Source organism: Gavialis gangeticus, unplaced genomic scaffold (assembly GCF_001723915.1).
Source record: "Gavialis gangeticus isolate Ggan-Ray unplaced genomic scaffold, GavGan_comp1, whole genome shotgun sequence".
NCBI classification, from domain to species: Eukaryota; Metazoa; Chordata; order Crocodylia; family Gavialidae; genus Gavialis; species Gavialis gangeticus.
Genome location: NW_017729008.1, coordinates 33,129,466 through 33,147,555, shown reverse-complemented (window position 1 = coordinate 33,147,555; position 18,090 = coordinate 33,129,466). Strand labels below are relative to the sequence as shown.

Genomic DNA, 18,090 nt, shown 5'->3' with positions numbered 1-18,090 from the left:
CCCCCCCCCCCCAAAAAAAAAAAATCCCCTCAGGCAATAAATAGGTTCTTTTGTCTCATGGCCTTGGAAAAAAATTAAAATGGTTTAAATTGCCCATGGTTAGAGTAACTGTTTCTTGCAATTATCAGATGGTAGTGAATAAAAATGAAAATTAAATCATGAAGGAATAAAAACCAGGTAAATGCATATTATGTCTTTCATGAGTTTCTCATGGGTCTTTTGAAGACTCATTTAATCATCTTTCTTGTCTTTTATTTTGATATGATAATTGTTTCCTTTATTTACTTTAATCGCCCCTATTTAGTTAGCTAATTCCTCATTCTTTTTTTTTCTTTTCCTTTTTCCACTTGCTTAGAATACTTTCCTTTTAAATGGAATTCTATATCAATGCAGACAGGTCAGATTTAATAATGTACGAATGTGAATTTCAGAGTAAAAAACCCAGTTTCTCTTCTCTACCTTCTGGCCAGGCTATCACCACAAAGCTAGGCTAGCCCAGATAGCAGAGCTCTCCGGCTTGTCCACTTTATGACCTATCAGGAATCCACATCTGTGCGCAGAGAATAGGGGTCTTAAGGCTCAAATCAAAACTGTTTTTTCTGCTGTAGCATTATCATGCCAAAGTCAATTTTTTTACTCCCTGTTGTTTTAGCCAGTAGAGTTGATGCTTTAAAAAAATGCAGCCTTTTCTTTTTAATAAAGAAAGTAAAGGAAAAAAAATAACCTTCTTATATTCAGATGTAAGTCATTTTCCAGAAGATATCAGCCCTGGAAAATTTCAGATTAAAAGAAAGAAGTTTCCAAGAGTTACAAGCAGCTGAAAAGAGGAGGTTAGCATGCAAACAGTTATTTAACTTAATGATGGCCATTGCTGGCCTGTTCCACAGTAATTAATTCATTTTTCCCACTGTTAAAAGTAGAGGATCGTCGTTTAGTTTGTCCGGGGTACATTGGTCAGATATCTATTTGAGCTGACATAATTTCTATTCTTTTGTCCTTAGAGATGGAGTTAAATGATTTGGAGGTCATTTGTTATTTTGTCTACTCCGTAACATAGCACAACAATTGCTTTTGTTAGTTAAAAGTATTCAAGTTGGGAGCACAATTGTTGAGATGTTAGGTATTTTATAGAGAATTCATGATGCTTGAGCAGAGAACAGGCAAAGAATGATCAAATAGACATCCTGAAAAATCCCCCTTTTATTCACTTCAGTATAATACATTTTTCTCCAATCAGCAATTCAGTCTGCCACAGTGACATTTTGTTATAGGCCAGTACACCCACTGTGCTATCTATGCTTTGCTTCCAGGATGATCCAAAAATAACCATACCTGTAGGTGGATGTGAAGGTCTGACAGCTTTCTACAGAAAGAATCAGTGTAGATGCTTCATGTTGGAACAAATCCACTTCAAGCACAGCACCTCTCTCTTTTTTTCTTCAATAAAAATGGACTATTTTTATATCTTGGTATAGAATTAACATTAGGAAGTTTGGTGTATTATACCATCAATGAAAATAGTATTCATTTCATTTCCCGGAGGCAGCAGGGAACCCTTACCTACCTTAACATTCATTATTTTTATACCAAAAATAGCTAAAGTGATATTTTTAAAGGCATATGCTCTGCGTGTATGAGGTAGGATTCTCCAGTGGTTAGAGCACAGTAGCTTGCAAGAGATGGGTCCAATTCCTTGCTTTGCAGAAGATGTCCTGCACTCAAGTCCCCTAGCTTTCTTGTGCCTCACCATCTATCAAATGGGGATAATATCTCTTTCTATCTCATGGGGAAGTTGTGAGGTCCATTAAAGATTGAGGCTAACAGATCCTACAGTGACACCAGTCCTACCTACAGATCCTACAGTGATACCAGTCCTACCTTAGAGAGATACTTGGGCAGCTAACATACTTAACTGCTAATTTTATATTCAAAACTAACTTGATTTCTCTTTTGAGCCTTGGATGGTTGTTTATACAATTAGGAGAAATAGGGCAAAATGGGAGATATTGAGAGAGCATCTTCCAGAACCCAGAACTGAGAGAGTCTCTTAGCACTAATTCAGAACCAGATTTTTAAAGAGGTTTAGGCACCTACGCAGGCAGATAAGAGTAGGCATTATCCAGCGTACAGGCATTATTACTATCAAAGAGATAATTCTTGAGTCTCAACCCCCCAAGCTACCCAAGTCCCTGCCAGGTGGCTTTCTCAAAACTGCCTACGTGGCATCCCCACCCCACTGCTAATGAGCTGCTCAGATCCCTACATGAGATCAAAGCCCCATAAATCCTTAAGTGCCGTTTCTGGACTATATGGGGAGCACTTCGGGGTTTTCTGGATAGATGGTCATTGGGTATGGGCCTGAGGGCAACCTTAAGGCTGACACTAACCATTAGCGTAGACATAACTTTCTCTGCCTAACTTTACCCATGTAAAAAAAAGAATATTTTGTACTTGCCTATTAATATACCTTGGATGTGTTAGGGGTTTTAGTTTAAGTGCTGAAAAGTGCTAATATTAGGATGGTGGCAGTGTGGCTGTGAATAAATGTTGTTGTTGATTATTAAAAAAAGGAGGAAGTTATTAGCCAAAGCAGTGGGTGTCATCTTGGCTTAGTCACCAGGAAGGGGCTGAGCTGGAAACCCCTCTAGAGTTGCAAGCACACGATGCTACAGCTAGGATCAGAGATAACTGAAGGCTGTAATGGATTCTCACGCTCTGTGGTGCACAGAGGGACTGTAATATGTTCTGGTTAATGTGTTACAGTGGCAAATGGGTCTTGAATTTCCTTAGGCACAGCACACTATGGCTTAACTATTGAACTTTTCCCTGAAAAATGTGGATACCGAGACTTAAGTTTGTGCATTCATATTAAAGCATCAAATAAGTGGCCTGATTTCCAGAAGCTTTCCGCACTAGCCACTCCCACCGATTTCAGTGGGATATGTTGGAGGAGCCTAGTACATCTGGTAACTGAGTCACTTTTAAGGCAACTAATCAGAGATTTAGGAGCCTTGCTTTAGATACTCAGGCTTGAAAATATTGGCCTATGTTTAAGTTTTTTTAACATCACACAAAAGTGTCCCACACATGTGAAAAGCCATGAGTCATGGCATAAATTGCCAGGAGGATTACTGGAAAAATGGAGGAGTGGAGTTACAAGCAGATCATTTCATTTCACTGATGGAACTTGTATCCCTGAAAATGTACCAAGGGACAGTTAGAGGATATTGTACCCCTTAAAATGCATTAAGTCCTTTGCACCTTCTCCTAGCAATCATTTTGCTCTCAGAAGGGACTACATAGTTATAACCTCATCAGTTGGAGCAGTTCAGTTACTGCAGTGTTTTGAGTGACAGGGTGAAGGAAATGAACAGAACCTGTCAGTAAAAAAGTTCCTACAACCCTAGTAGCAGGCTTTGTGCAGAACTTCTTGTCTCCTGTTAAAGTGACATTTTACGAGTTGAGACCTAGAAACGCTTTCTCCTTGGAGCTTGCGTAACTCTTCTGTGAAAAAGTGAATCCTAATGCTTGCTGAGAGTACAATTTAATAAATACCAGACATTGTAAAAAGTTGTGTGCTTTCTGGAGGATAAAAATGCATGCATAGTGTTCAGACTAAAGCATTATGCTAGTTAAATTTTTTTTATTATTATTATTATTTTTGGAAGCAAAGTTTGGAAACAGAGTACAGTACTTATACTAAACCTGGGATGAGCTGGATCTAATTTTTTTAATATTAGTACATTATCTACTGTCTAAGGTATTAAATCCATTGCCTTGGCACATTTCAAGTTTAGCTGGGGTACATTTTGAAAGCATCTCTCCAGCCTGCACTTAAACTGTAATATTTCTGTAATATTTGTGGCTGTGGTTATCCACAAGAAACTCCATTTTAAGAAAAGCACATCAGTACAAGTTGCACGTAGGACACACACCACCACTATATTGCTGCCTTGTTCGAGTTTATTTTTTGCCACAGTGTCATCAGGTGTTGCCGTCAGCTCGGCTACCCAAGGTCGAGCTGTGATCTCCAAAGCTGTATGCTTTTAGGAGAAGTCTGTAAGCAGAACAGCCTAGGGTTCTTAACAGCCAGGCATTAATTTAAATCGTAATAAAACCTGCACACCTGAAGAAGTTTAATATTGATGGTTCACCACAGCCAGTGCCAGTCCTGTACCTTGCTGAATTCTGCTGGTGCCCAAAGATATGCCTGTCACATTCTCCTGGGCCTCAATATTCGGAGGTATATGGTGTAAATTGAAGTTCACTGAACATTATTTAGCCTCGTGGCATCTCAGTGTTAAAAAAAAGAATGTGTTTTCTGCCATGGTCTGCTGGACTGAGTATGGGGCTACATACTGCTGACTTGTATGATTTGACTGGAGGAATGTAGTCTTTGCTGTAGTATCTATTAAACACTTGTATGCCTTTGTTAGGTACTTTGCCCTCTATGGATGCTCTTGTATAGGACATCTTGAAAGAACTATTAGCATACTGGAGTGGCATTGATGTGTTATTTTATAATTATGTGCAAAGGAATGGACCAAGTATAATTTTATATCCAACCAAATAGCTTTTTGCAATCCTTTGTCCTTTATAGAGACAAACGACTGCACATCATGGCATGTCATTGCCCTTTCTCATGGGCACCTCATGCCCAATTAAAAATCCTCTCCACAATGCAAACAGTTCTTAATACACATTCTAGACTTTTAATGATTTAAGGCAGGAGTCCCAAACTGTTTCATAAAAAGGCCACCTCTTTTCTCATGGATGCCTCCCCTCCAATCATGAAGACCACCTCTGCTGTCATTTATAAGTGAACAGTCTTTTAAACAAGTGCATTAATTGTGGACCTTTAAACCACTGACCTAGCCTCTCTTGACCTTGTCTTTTGTGATGGAAAGATGCTGCTTCTTATGATTATGTATGTATGTATTATTATTATTACTACTTAGCATTTAAAAGTGTGCTAAGGATGCTATAAATGTATAGAAGACAGGTCCCTGAACATAATGTAACTTAAAGTCTTAAGTTCTTGCTACAGTCTTGGCCTTCATGTAGACAGATCCTGGGACCAGACAAAGGCCTATTGACTCGAGGGCTAGGAGCAGACATTCAAAAAGCCTGAGCCTGAATTGATTCAATCTTTACAGGTTAGTCTAACCTGCAACGCTTGAATCAATCTGGAGGTGCATAGACATCCCCTTTTCATTCCAGAAATGCTGGCACATGCCTGCAGTGGCTCAGGCTAGAAGGCGGGGGCACTGGAGCAGCCCTCCCTTCCCTTCCTTTCCATAAAACTGAGCTGGGGGTGGGGCATGGCCAAGCCCCGGCAAGAGGCTCTGATTAGGGAGGGGTGTAAATCCCCACCCTGCCTGCTATTCCCTGCTCACTGAGGCAAGGGGCATGTGCAGTACAGGCATCTGTTGATGATACTGAGCTCTCTCCCTGTCTGCAAACCTGACAGGGCTACAAACCAGCAGGGGGGCTGATAAAACCACAGTGTTATCAGCCCATCAGCAAAACAAAAGGCTCTCATTAGTTCAAGCTCTTCTTAAACAGCTTTTTCCAAGGAAGGAACACAGGGACTTTACCAGATGACCTGTTGATTAGCCCCAAAAAGCCCAAAGCTGACACTGTTCTATTTGCCTGTCCAAGTGAAATTGGAGACTTGCACACAGACACCTCTCAGCATTAGCTAGCATACCACATACCTAGAGTCCATGGGGCTGGGGGCTGGGGGCTGGGATGTGGGAGCTGGGAGGGAGGGAGGGGGGATTCCTGCTAAAGCAGCAAGGAAAGCCAGGCAGACCCTGCTATGCTTCCAGTCTCCCCCAGAGCTCTGGCTAAAGAGGAGAGAGGCAGGGCCAACCTGTTTTCTGGAGCAGAGAGCACAGCCCAGCCCAGGGCAGCCCAACACAGCAAAGCATCTTGGATGCTGGGGGGACTTTGGTTTAACTTAAAGCAGGAAGGGGTCTGGGACAGACATTGCATAAACCAGTTTGACCCAAATCAGTTAAGTCGGATACCACATTCAACCAGGTTTATCTCAAACCAGTTTCAGCCATTTTCAAACTGGGTTATGTGCACTAAACTTATGCTCTGTTACAGGTTTAAACCAGTTTCTGATAGTTAAACCAGTTTGTGTGTAATGTCTGTCCCTAGGCTAGATCACAGTTTATCAACCAATGATGCACAGCTAGTAGATAGGCTGTGAAAGGGCTGTGGATAGGCAACAAAGGCTTGTGATAGATTCCTCCAGAATGTTTCCATGGCATCAGTCCACACTAAGTTTGAATTTTGTTCTGTGCACATAACCTCCCAAAAAGGAGACAGAATAGCTGCCCTGGTGCAGTGCTACAAGACGAGCTAATTAGCATGGCTACTTAGAAAGCAGAGCTAGGATGTGCAGAGCCACCCTGGGTTACCTTCTACATCAGGGCAGCCCTGGAGGGATTAATCTGTGACCCCCCAGGCTCCTGGTTCCCCATTGCTCTCCTGCTGCTGCTTCTGGGGTCTCCAGACTCTGCCTCCTTCCTCCTGTTTCTGCTTCTGCTCCTGCCTCTGCAGAGCAGGGTTATGCAGCCCATAGGGCTGAGGGATCCTACATCCCAACAGCCTGGGGGAACCTGGGTACCACACATAGGGCAGAGGTGCCTGGTGTATGGCATCACACAGCAGTGGGGGAGGGAGCACATGGTGCAACAGGGGGACCAGCACAGCATGGCCCAGCATACGGCTCCTACAGCATGCAGCCCAAAGGACTACAGTTTGCACAGCATGTGACGGGTCGGGGTGGGGAGGGCTAAGACTCCCCTTACATTGACATAGGTAGCTCTGCGCAGTTTCCGAAAGCTAGCTTTGCCCATCTTGATGGAAAAGTAGAATCGCCATTTTCATGAGGGCTCTTCCTCTCAGAGCCGCCCACGCTAAGCGGACTTCACGGTACTACTTTCTGTTGTACCCATACTCATTTCATTTCCAGAAGACCCACTGCTCCTTATCGGAGCTTTTTGAGCAGTGTTTTAAATGGGGTTCTGTTAGTTTGTCTGTATAGTTCATGGCTGTAGGAGAACTATAGTGTTTGAACTGTAGCTCGGTCAAAGTGCAAAGAATTTGTAATAATAAGAATAGCTCTGTTGCCAGTATTAACTCAGTTGGTGGAACTGGGTGATTTAGTTTGGAGAAGAGAAGAATGAAAGGGGATTTTGATAACAGTCTTCAAGTACCTGGTTGTAATGAGGATGGTGACAGTCTGTTCTCTGTGGCCACGGGGGACAAGGTGAGGAGCAAAAGTCTTAAATTGCAACAAGGGAAATTTAGGCTGGATATTAGGAAGAACTTTCTAATTGTGAGGGTGGTTAAGCACTGGAACTGATTACCTAAAGAGGGTGAGGAATCTCTACCCTTGGCGATTAACCTCTTAAAAGCAGGTTAAACGAGCACTTGAGTGGAATAATTTAGACGGGGATGACCCTTCCTCAACCAGGGGGTTGAGCTAGATCAGGGCTCTCCAACTGGCAGCCACGGGCTGCACGTGGCCTGTCAGCACCTAACAAAAGGCCCACATCTCTCCGATTGCCATGCAGTATAGAGAGTGAAAGGGAGAGGGGTCATGTACCTCCAGTGTAGCCCCCACAGGCAGGGTTGGAGGGTTGTGTACCACTGGCAGTGCCAGAGGGCAGGGGAGGAGGGGCCCACACACACTCGGCACTGCCCACACAACTGGGGGCATCCAAAGAGGGTCAGCCACAAGCATGTGCACAGCAGAGTGCGCAGCTCAGGGGGCTACCTTCGACTGCACTGCAGTTGAATAGCCCTGAACCAAATGAACCTCCTGAGCTCCTTTCTAGCCCTACTTTTCTATGACTATGTAGTTCCCTGACAGTTTAATTAAGGCAGCACACAATTCTTGGCCCACCGCTGGAGGTAGGGACATAATATTTCAGTACTGACTGTCCATTTTCTTCACATTAAGGGATTTTCGTTTGCTTTTGTTCCCCAATTACAGCTGGAATTACGGGATACTGTGAACTGATGTATGCTTTTACATGCTAGTACGCTGTGCCCTATTTTGTTTCCGCTAAGTGTCTTAGAGGGATGCATGGTGCATGTAAGACCAGTGATTTTTTTTTCGGTTGTAGAGTATATACAATATATTGCTATGCAAGTCATAGAAAAAAGAATAAAAGACTGGCAGTTTACAGCAACGATGGCTGATATCTACAAATCAATGCCATACAAATAGAACAGAAAGAACAATCTGAAATCCGCCCAATAAGTAACCTGCTCTATTCTGTCTCCTTCTCCATAATCTCATAGGAAAAAATGCCTGTACACACAATCTGTTTCCTGAAGGCAAGGGTCTTCTATTTGCTAGAGAGGGGATGGTAAAGAAAAAACACACTACAGGGAACTAAAAGGCTGCACAAAATTACCGACTCCCATTTGTTTCCACGTCTGTGCAGCACCCTTATATGTTCTGTTTCCTCCTCCTTTCCTTCTGTGGGGGACCTGTGATATTACAGGGCTAGGAACTAAAACAAAAAAAGCTAAAGATAGGCCTCTAATCAATATTCAGTTATAATTATTCATATAGGTGATCTGGTCTTCAACAACGCTGCGATTCTTGGAGCTCCTCTGAGCACTTGTGAAAATCAGGCCAGCTACTTGGGAGTCTAACTTTAGGTTCTTTAAGTCATAGTCTCTGATGCCCAACTGCTGTTCCCAGCTCCATCAATGACTTCCTATTTAGCCTTAAAGAAGTCACTCTGCTGCACTGTTCCTCTTCTGTAAAACAAGTATAAGAATAGGGACCCACAGAGCATCACAAACTGTGAATCAGTCTTTGGAAAGCCACTTTGGTAAAAGGTGCACTCAGGAGTGGTAGGGCCATAGCAAAGAAAATGAATCCTTTGCATCATTCTTTACTGCAGAAGATATTTAGGGAATTCCCACACCTGATCAGTCCTTCCTAGTAATAGGTCTGAAGAGCTGGATTGCACTGAAGTGACAACAGAAGAAGTTTAAAATAAATGAATTCATTAAATACCAGTAAGTCACAGAAATGGATGAGGTTCACCCAAGGGTTCTGAAGAAACTCAAAGGTGAAATCGCAGAACTGTTAGCAATAATATGTAAACTATCATTACAAATGGCCTTTATGCCAGAGGACTGGCAGGTTCCCAACACAACATCCACCTTCAAGAAGGGTTTCAGAGCTGATTCTGGGAACTTCAGACCATGAAATGAGTCTCACTTCTCCCCTGGCAAGGTGGTAGAATTTATAATAAAGAATGAAGTCAGCAGTCACTTGGAAAAGCATGGCATGCTGGAAAAAGTCTAACTTTAGGTTTTTGTAAAGGGAAAATATGCCTCGCCAATCCGCCTGGTGATCTTTAAGGGTGTTAACATAAATGTGTACAAGGGGGATCAAGCTGACATAATATATTTGGATTTTCTACAAAGCTTTCAACAAGGTCTCTCAGTGAAAACTTTAAAAAAAAAAGGAGGAAAAAAAAGGAGTTGTCATGGGATTTGAAAGAAGGTTCTTTCATGGATTGAGAGCTGGTTAAAAGAGATAAAGAAAAGGGTTAAATGGTCACTTTTTAGGATGGAGAGGAGGTCAAATGTGTGGTTCTCTATGTGCTGGGCCTGGTTTTGTTCAACATTTTCATCAATGACTTGGAAATGGAGTGCACAGTGAAATCTCTGCAGGTTTGTAGATGACACTAAATTGTTCTGGGTAGTCAAATCCCAAGTTAATGGAGAGGAGCTGCAGCTAGATCTTGCCAGTTTAAGTGAATGGACAAAAAAATGGCAGGTGAACTTCGAAGTTAACAAGTGCAAAGTAATGCACATGGGGAAAAATAACTTCAATTATATGTACACAATACTGGGTTCTGAACTAGCTGGTATGACTCAGGAAAGAGACCTCCAAGTCATTGTGCATAGTTCTGTAAAAGCATCAGCTTGATATGCAGCAGCAACCAAAAAAACTAATCAAATTTTGGGTATCATTAACAATGGAATTGAAAACAGAACAGAAAACATCATCAAAGCTCCATACAAACCCATGGTGCACCCACGTCTCAAAAAAGATGCAGTAGAATTAGAAAAGGCACAGAGAAGGGCAGCCAAAATGATCAGGGGTCTGGAGCAGTTGCCGTACCAGGAAAGACTAAAAAGGCTAGGACTCTTCAGTCTGGAAAGGAGAAGGATGAAGGGGGATATGATAGAGGTTCATAAGATATGAAGGGTGTAGACAAAGTGAACAGAGAACTGTTATTCCCCAAGTCCCAGAGCAAAGATGACTTATGGGACTTGTTACCAGAAGAGGTGATAGAAACAAATAGCCTAGCCAGGTTCAAAACAGGACTAGACAAATTCATGGCTGATAGATCTATTAATAGCTATTAATCAGAAGACTCAGGGGTGTATCCTCCGGCATCTCGTAAACTAATGATGGTGAACGCCGTTCACAAGGGATCATTCTAGATATTCCTTGTTCAATGCTCTCCCTCTAAAGTGTCCACTCCAGATGCTGTTGGAGACAGGATACTGGACTCGATGGACCATTGATCGGACACAGTGTAGCACTTTTTATGTTTTTAAGTTCTCCTTTAACATTGAGTTGGGCTGTAAGGGCCCACATGCTGAAGGGGTCTTTAGTCTCCCTCCCACTACAGAGATTTGAGGTTGATGCTGCATCTTTCCCTCCCTTCTGCCTAAGAGCTGGTCAACTCACCTGGGACCTTCAGCGTCTTTCTTCCTTCCACCCTGTTACTGCATGGATCAGCTTGCAAGGATCAGCTTACATGGGAATCACTCTTCCTGTGATTCGAAAGGGCAAGAAGGGGTTGGCATCCTCTGTCAGGCTACACAAGAATGGCTGTACAACTATTACCTTGTCACTCCAATGCTTCCCTGTGACTTTCTCACTTGTTCATTGTTCCCAGTCTCTTGGGGGCTGTCTCATGTTTTATTCTGTCCTGTGTGCAGGTGGAGCACATAGACTTAGAAGGATTGTGATCTTTGATGTGCTGTCATGCAGCATTTTGGAGATCACATACCAGTGAGTTTTAACTTTTCCCTCCAGCCCATCAAGAGTGTTAATTAAAGTGCCTCCTAGAGAATCAGCCTCCCCAGCACCAATACAACCCCCAGCTCTTTTGCCAGAAGTTGCCCTTAGAAAGTGAATTGAATTGCCTAGGCTCATGACACAGATTGTAACACCACTAATTTGGATGTGGGTGAATGTTTTGATTGGCTGGAAGCGATTAAAAAAAAGGGTAGATAATTTAATGCCAATCACACCCATGCTAGTTAGCTTAGAATACTGATGAGCCTTTTTGAAAGGCCAACTGCATCTTCTTTTAGCAGAAAAAAATTAAATGTCCTCCTTTCTCTCCCCCCTCAAAAAAAAAAAACCTTCACAAGAATAAATTAAAACTTGGAGGTGTGGTTATTATCACAGAATAATTGGACCCCATGGGATTGGAGACACTTGACGTTTGCTAATGCCCCTGGGTTGTGATTATCTAATAATGATGATGCCTCTGTCATTGCTTAATTATTCTTCCCCTTTTGAATCTTCCTTCTGTAGTCAGAACCTGTAGTGCGTGCTCATTTCAGACAGAAATACCAACCGCAAGTCCCACAGAACAGGGTCACATAGGCTGCTTGATTGACTTGGCCACTTCTCCTCCACACCCATATAACTTTTATTTCATAAATGATGTCGTTGCTAGCCTTCAGTTGCTTGTCTTTTCCAGGGAAGACATTTGCAAGCTGCATTAGAGATAAAGGTATCCCCTCACCCTAAAACAATCCTTTATTGTCTGGGGCTGTGTGGATAGGGGGGCGCTATGTAAGGACTGTGTGGTGGGAGCTGTTGAATACAGATCTTGGACACCTAAGGTCAGATCTAGCACAGATCAGAAATGACACCAGATTGGTAGTCTTAAATTCCAGAAGAAACTACACTACCCATAATACACTGTGACTAGTTTTTTGTTTAGGAAATGATTTGGACTGAAATAACATGGAATCAGACAGGATCTGTCAGGTGTGTGTAGAGGCTGCTCCACAAGGCCAAACTCTGACCCAAGTCCTGTAGCTCCTCATTCTCATGAAAGCTGAGAGTGGGGGAGAGAGACTCAGATCGCCGTTGGTTTAACAGCTAAAGATGATAATGACAGTGGCAAATTCTGCATCATCTGATTATCCTTAAATCCATCCTGTTTGCTGAGCTTTGTCCTCCCTGTTGGAGTGGGAGACAAAATAATAGGGTTGTTCATCCAGGGGATTTCCAATGGGAAACAAAATCTCCTAAATTCCCCGGAATTAGTCCTGGTTCCCTGCACCGAAGATCATATTACCCAAAGCCCCAACATTGCTCTTAATGATGTTGATGTCCAAGGTCCAATCAGTGTTCAAAGAGAACATCACCTAAACCTTAAATTAGACAAGTCATAAGAAGCTGGGGCAGGAGAAAACAGGTGAAAGAGGGGCATCCAGGTTGTGTGTACAGCATGCCCCCATGCTGGTTTTCCCCTTCATGGTAATGTTTTTAATGTACTCTCCATTCCTGTCTTCCTGGGTTTTCATAGTATCTGACAAAATGAGCTGCTGCTCACAACATCTTAGGCATCTCTGATTCAGTTAATCTATAAGGTACAATCCCACCACCTTTATCACTGATTGAAGAGATGTTGGATGCATAATTAGGCAAACAAATCAAAACTCTTCCACATTTTTATCTCTTTGTTTTGCAGTAACACAGAGGGCCTCAGTGAGGGCTGAAGACCTCACAGACACTTTGTTCCAGCCCCTGCAAAAAGGCTTACCCTCTAAATCAGGGGCGGGCAACTATTTTGGGTGGAGGGCCACTTACTGAGTTTTGGCAAGACATCGAGGGCCGCATGACAGGCAGCCAGGGGCAGATAAATATTAATTTTCTAACTTTTTTAGGGGCTCAGCAGGCCGGATAGAATCACCTGGTGGGCCTCATCCAGCCCACGGGCCACATTTTGCCCACTCCTGCTCTAAATAAGCAAGACAGGCTAGAATTAGAAACAGAGGTGCAAGCTGGACAGGTGAGTTGTCCGAGGTCACGCAGCATTTCTATGGCAGAGCACAGGACAGAGCCCAGAGGCGGATTTCCAATCCAGCCGCCTTTCAGTTCTCTATGGTTCATCTTGGCAGATCCTCACTTGGCTGCATGCTACATCTGTGCTCTTATAGTAAGGAAATGATTACAGCAGAATCCTTTATCTAGTCCCGAAATCAAGAAAGGTTATAGATGCAGCGGTAAGGCAGAGCCAGACTTGCAGTGTTGGATGCAGCTGAGCTCTGTACAAAAAAAGTAGGATCAAGGATCCAATAGGTGAACCAAAAAACAGGATCTGGCTGCATAGGTTATGGACAAGGAATTTATTCCAGAGTAAGAAATCAGCCTGGACTAGAAATTTCCCAGCTTGGGGAAAGGAGATGCTGGACCTAACATTTTCAGAGGTTCTGTGCTGTCCTTTTTTGACTGCATCATTGTTATGCACGTAGTATAATGTGCACTGAGTCACCTGAAATGTTTTATGGAGCAAAACAAGATGGAATAAAACATAAGCCCCCCATCAGAGAGGGCTGTGGGATTGTACATGGATGCGTGCGCACACCCTCTGTACCGCGGTGAGCAGGACATGAGGGTAAACCATGTGTTGTCTCATCCGAGGGGTGGGATGCTTCGAAATGCAAAAGTGCAACATCCAGAAAACAAAATCATCACAGCCAAACTGCCTGAATGCCAGGTTGGCTCACAAAATAAAGGTCAGCATGGGGAGCATCCTGCAAACTAAACAGCACTAAAGGGAGGGTTACGTGTATGGTGAGCTCAGGTACTCCTTAACACTTACTGACATCCTTATGAGAGAAGACCCAGTGAGACACCAGTTCCACATTCTGTTCCTAATACCTATCAGGATTATTTTTTCAGTGTGTAAGAAGATTGGCTGTTTTGGGAGCAAAGCACATCTCCTTGTAGTTCAGCAAGTCTGAAGGGCTAAAGTCAACTTACCCTCCTGGCCCATTCTTTCTAAAAGAGAGGTTCTTCTAACATATTTAAACTGGCAACGACCTCAGGAGACTGTTGCAAGAGTCAGAAGTTATTGGCATGCCAAGAAGGGTGAATGATGCTCCCTGGCCATTCCCCCATGTTGCATAAAGAAGGAGCTGATAGAGCAGCTCTTTATACCCCAAGGATTTCCCTGGGGCAGGAAGGATCTTTCATTAGGCCAGTATTTAAGGCTGCTTTGAAACACTGGAGCAACCTCAGCATAAAGTAGGATCTGACCCAGTGGGATTGACTCCCATCTCTTGCTATCAATGAGTACTTGGAACAAGTACAGCCAAGAGACCTACACTGCACCTCTGAGAGGAAGATTCTGCCCTTGCTTGCAGGATGACCAGAAATGCTTTCTCTCTTTCGTAAGAGGGTGTGGTTTTTTTCCTTTCAACGGGTTTGCCTAAAAAAAACCCCAAAAAACCTATCGTGTTGCTAAACAGCAATTCTTCTTACATCTTAGCAGATGTTGAATTATGCAGCCAACATCTCTTCAATCTTAGGAAACCCACTTTTGGAATTTCTCCCTACTTCAGACCAGGGATACCTACTGTTTCTGTGTTTCTTGTTTCTTTACGGTCCTGTTATCAGTCAGCCGTTCCAGTGTCCTGGGGCCCAGCATGTTGACAAACCAAAAGGTAGGATGTCAGTGGCAACCTTTAAGCATATCATAGGCCGCCTCCTGGGGCCTCCCTTTGCTGCAGGATCTCTGAGAAGTCATTGGAGACCTGTGATAATCTGACCTTTATCAAAGAAAGTGAAGAAGGGAAAAAAATTATTTTGGCCATTTAGTTCCTCTCCCTGCCGATGTGCTGCTGTGGGCGTTCACTGAAAAATGAGAGAGACAGGAAGAGAAGAAGGATGCATAAGATATGGGGTCAGAAAAGTTCTGGGTGTAGGTCGAGAACCTGGAAGAAAGGTTAGAGTTTCTCCTAGAAGAACAGTTATCTTGACCTTCTCTCTCATATATAAAAATTTTACTTTTCTCAAGACACAGCACACACTACCGCGCACACCCCTAAGTCTCTATATAGGAACCGTACAGATCCCTGTGAGGGAGATGGCAGCAAGACAGCTCGAATGAGAGGTCGGAAATGGAAGAAATTGGCAAGAATTAAAGTGCAAGTACTCAGATTTTTTTTTTCACATATTCATAGACCCAACCCTCTTACAAATCACAGACCAGAAAGTTTCAGCCACTAATTCTTGCATTAAGCCTGATCAATTCTGGTTAAAGCAAGAGCATATCTTTTAGAAAGCCATCTAATCATTCCGATGACTGGTATTACAGTGACAAGTGCTATCCAAATGCATCTAAGCAAATAAAATCATGCCTTCATTTTACAAAATGTATCCAGTCTTTTTAAAAAAAATAAAAATAATTAAGTGAAAGTGCAGTCCTAGTCCTCTGTCATTAGCCCATGGTCACCCACTATTCACCAGACTTTATGAGTGGCTTCAGTGGTAACTATCTTGCTTAATGCTATCATTGCAGCTTATTGAAGCTTTAATGTATATGGATTTTAAAGGAGGCAAGGAAAGAATAATTGCTTGTTCTGAATACAGTGCGCGCCATGCAGGACAGTTCCAGAAGAGCTGACCATAAAGCAAATTTTGTGTATTTCTATTTTCCTAACAATTAGGCTAAATGCTGGCAGGATGGAAGTGTAATGGTGCTGCCTAATGGTGCTCTAGGTCACTACATCAAGCTTTCTAAGAACCTGGAGACAGCTACTTGCTGATTATTAAGTGCTGCTGTGAAGTGATTCAGCGCAGAGAGGCAGCGTTCCAGGGGGTTTTTATTTTGTGGACACAGAGCTCTGGGAGAAACCAATTTATAAATTCTGTAGGGATCCAATATGCCGTTGTCATCTGGACAGCTGAAAGCAATGCATATAAAATAATGCTGTGACAGCAGTAAGTTATGCTTCCTTTGCCATTAGTAAGAGCAGCTGCTGAGTCCTGGAGCTTTGCTGATACCGGTGAGCTGTGCAGGGTTCCCAAATGAGTGCCTCAATAGCCTTTACCTTGAGTCTTGTGATTATTTTTTCCACTCACCACTTCTTCTGTTTAGTGCTCACCCCTTCTTTTGTTTAAAGCAAAGTCACTTCAATTGAAAACAAAAAGGGGAAGGAAAAATGGAAAGCTCTCATAATGCTTACTGAGAAACTAATCTTAGCATACTCTGAATTTAGACAGTAGAAGTCTCTATATATGGCCTCCCAGGTATTCTAATTTTTTTGTCTACTTCCATTACATTTTGATAATGATGTTCATTAACTTTTTGGCAGTTTGTAGAAATGTTTTCAGTGCTCATTTTTATCTTAGCACTCTCATAGGCTCCCATTACCATATCAGTTTAGCCCTTCCTTGCCTCCTTTTGTAGCTGGGGAATAGAGGTAGGAAGCAAAGTGGTTTGCTCAGTTCATACAGGAAGTCTGTGGCAGAACAGGAAGTTGAAGCTTTTGTTTCCTGAGTCCCAGTCTCGGGTCCTTCCCAGTGGTCCATCCTTCCTTCTCTTGATCACCTTGTGCTCCTATAAAATGTTTAACCCCACACTCCCAAAGAAATGATCAGTAAGATGGGAACAATCTGAAAATAGCCAAGACATTTTTTGAGGTCATCTCTTTCCATCAGGTCTGTGGTGCAAAAGTAACCCCAGCGTGAGTGCTGAGATTGTGGATGCCCTGGGCTGCATTTCATGTTGGTTCTGCATCATCTCTTCAGTTAAGCAAATTAAAATAATATGAGCTGTGCCTTCAGATTAGAGCGTGACTGAGGTGTCTCTTCCTCCAGGTGTTGACAGGAACTTGAACCTAAGATGTTTAATTCAACCCCAGATGTTGGTCATCCACTAACCATGTGTTTTTGAACAGTATGAACCTGAATCTAGCCACCATAGTAAAAACCATGGAATTTGCATAAAAAGAGAACTGGATCTGACTTTGGCAGCCATCCTCACTCACAAATATTTATTGACTGCTCTTGGAGGTCAGCTGGGGTGAGAGCTTCATATCTGAGGTTTATATACTTAGGCCACATGAGTATGGCTGAAACATGGAGCAGCCCACCACATGGGCACGTGTGAGTTAGTGCGTGTTGGGGCAAGAGCTGTTTGTACTTTGCTCTCTGTTGAAGCTTACTTCTTAGGTCTCATCAGCTATGGCTTTTCTTTGATGATGGTGGTAACTCCAGGATGCACAAAGGTGAGTTAGGGACAGAAAACGTTCCTAGCTCTTTCATTGTTGCCTCACACACATGGCAAAAAGAACAACTGTTACTCCCATATTACCAATGCATCACCCCAAGCTGAAATTTTGGCATTTTAAAGAATATTTTCCCTTTCTGTAAGAGGAGAAGAAAAATGGTCTGATGGTTGATACACTGAGGTAGGGCTCAGGAGATGCGGCGAGAAATCCCACCTCTTTTACAGCTTATGGTAGTATCGGTCAAGTCAGACTCTTGTGCCTCAGTCCCGCATCTGTGAAACAGGAATAATAATATTTTCCTGCCTTAAGGGGACAAATATAATAGTGTTTGTGAGGCACTTAAACAATATGCTAATGTGAGTCATATAAATACTTGCTTAGGCTAGAATGGAAACTGTTTGAAAAATGAGCAATACATTATATTTGGTACTTCATTAATTATTTTTCTTATTGTATATTTTTGCGATTTCTTGATTTATATTACATTTTATACAGTACCCTAGAGCTATGGCAGTATAACAGTGTCTCGTTTAGAATGGAACAATTTTGGGTTTGCTTAATAGTTCTGGAGTCCAGAAGAACTATTCATAAGGCAAAATCTCCTCTGATAGCAATTGAAATGAGCTATGCATTTTTTTAACAGTAGAGCTAAGAAGAGAAAATGTCTCTAACAGTCTATTTAGCTGGTAATCACTTTCTAATAATCTCTTGTGATTATTTTCTTTTCTTTTTTTTTCTTTTTTTTTTTTTTTTTTTTTTTTT

At 42.5% G+C, this 18,090-nt stretch overlaps 1 protein-coding gene across 15 annotated transcripts in view; it reads left to right on the top strand.

Moving 5' to 3' along the window:
* The window catches only part of CELF2 (CUGBP, Elav-like family member 2), a 1,030,042-nt gene that overhangs the window by 993,217 nt on the left and 18,735 nt on the right, over positions 1–18,090 (top strand). The gene's annotated exons all lie outside the window — the stretch shown is intronic.